The sequence below is a fragment of the Ornithorhynchus anatinus genome, chromosome 7, assembly GCF_004115215.2.
Source record: "Ornithorhynchus anatinus isolate Pmale09 chromosome 7, mOrnAna1.pri.v4, whole genome shotgun sequence".
NCBI lineage: Eukaryota > Metazoa > Chordata > Mammalia > Monotremata > Ornithorhynchidae > Ornithorhynchus > Ornithorhynchus anatinus.
Window position 1 is genome coordinate 16,662,604 of NC_041734.1, and position 1,912 is coordinate 16,664,515.

Genomic DNA, 1,912 nt, shown 5'->3' on the forward strand with positions numbered 1-1,912 from the left:
TGGGGTGGCTACAAGCAAATCGGGTTGGACACAGTCCCTGTCCCATGTGGGGCTGACAGTTTCAATCCCCATTTTACAGATGAAGTAATTGAGTACAAGAGAAGTGAAATGACTTGTCCAAGGACACACAGCAGACAAGTGGCAGAGCTGCGATTAGAATTTGTTAAGCCACAGGTATGATTGCCTAGACTAGGTTGAATGTGACTTGCTCTACTACACAAGATGACTGGATTTCATCGATGGTTCTGGTGAGGCACCTTTGATTCAGGCTTGAACTTCCTCTTAATCATATTCTAACCACCAAGGCAGGGAATCTGAAGGTGCTAGAATCTAGGCATGTCTGAAATCCCCTCCACATCATCTCCTTGAAGATTGCTCCTTATGGCACTATTGCATCCCCTATAAAAGTAGAGATTTGGGGAAGGACATGGAACAGAGGGAGAATCAAAAATAATACCAGACTCTAATACAGTGACCACATTTCTTTTGGCTATACATTATATCCTCTGCTGCCCCTCTAAGGGTCACATCAGGAGAGTTTCCAGTACTCTACCAGTCTCGGCTATGGGAGGGAGAGTCAAGCAGAGGCCTAGCCATTCCATTCCTTGCTTGGGCAGTGGCTAGTGAGTGGAAGGCAATTTGCTACAAGTCAAAATTCACCCATGCTGGGCAGCAGCGGCATGGCGGAGAGTCGAGGGCGGAGACTCAAGTTTACCGCACGGAAGGCAGCAATGATAAACCATTTCCGTATTTTTACCAAGAAAACTCTACCAGAACAATTGCAGATGGAGTGCGGAGTGTTTTGGGAGAGATGTGTCTGTGGTGTCGCTATGGGTCGGAAACGACTCGACGGCATACGACAAGATATCCCTGCTGCCACTGCTTGGTTAAACTATTTGTGTTTTGCTTCAATAAGGTCCTTCATTGCTTCTTCTGTCCTCTAGGTTTGTGGCCTTTTTTAAAGGCATTTGTTAAGCACTTACTGTACTAAGCACTGGGCTGGATACAAGGCAATGAGGTTGGACACAATCCCTGTTCCACATGAGGCTCACAGTCTTAATTCCCATTTAGCTCATTTGGGCAAGGAATGTGTCCATTTGCTGCTCTGTGGTACTCTCCCAAGCACTTAGTACAGTGTTTTGCACAGAGTAAGGTCTCACTAAATACAATTGAATGAATACATGAATTTGACAGATGAGGTAACTGAGGCACAGAGAAGTTAAACAAATTGCCCAAGGTCACACAGCAGAGTGTGATGGGCCCGGGAATAGAACACAGGTCCTCTGATTCCCAGGCCTGTACTCTTTCCACCAGGCCACGCTGCTTCTCTAATGTTCTCTAATTATGTTCCATAATTTCAGATAGTTATACAGTAGTTAGTTGAGTATCCTGCTGTCTCCCAATCTCCTCACACAATCCACCAAGCAAAAGTATGATGTTGGTGAACTTACCTAACTGTAAAACATACTGAGCCATATTTTACCCTGCAACCACATAGACAAAGAGGGACACAATTTCACACACTATAACTATTAAGACAGCATTGAGTAGCCTAAAACTGCAATTAATTAAATGAATCCTTTAATGGCCTGAAAAATCACTTAATCACCTCACCACTACCAGGGTCTGACTTATTCACTGGACACCTAAACATGTCCATTTGTAACCTGATGCAAACTCCTCTAATTACTTGACTTCCAAATGGAAAATGTGAATTCATTATTTTAGTGGGGGCTAAAAAAGATAATTTTACGCTCCCTAAAGAATTAGTCCCAACTAATGAGAACCATATCTAGGTGTTTCAGAGACTCTCAGTCAAGTTAGCAACTGAATGGCAGATTTGTTTCTCCACGTTTTAATTTTGCTTCAGAGTGTTAAAGGTGACATTTCTGTTGATAGGCATTTTCCTGAC

General features: G+C 43.4%; 1 non-coding gene across 1 annotated transcript; it reads left to right on the forward strand.

Annotated features, from left to right (window-relative positions):
- The first annotated feature begins 512 nt into the window (after window positions 1–512).
- LOC114813434 lies at window positions 513–650 on the forward strand. Its single transcript, XR_003761154.1, has one exon. It is a non-coding gene; the product is annotated as a small nucleolar RNA SNORA7 (small nucleolar RNA).
- The last annotated feature ends 1,262 nt before the right edge of the window (window positions 651–1,912 follow it).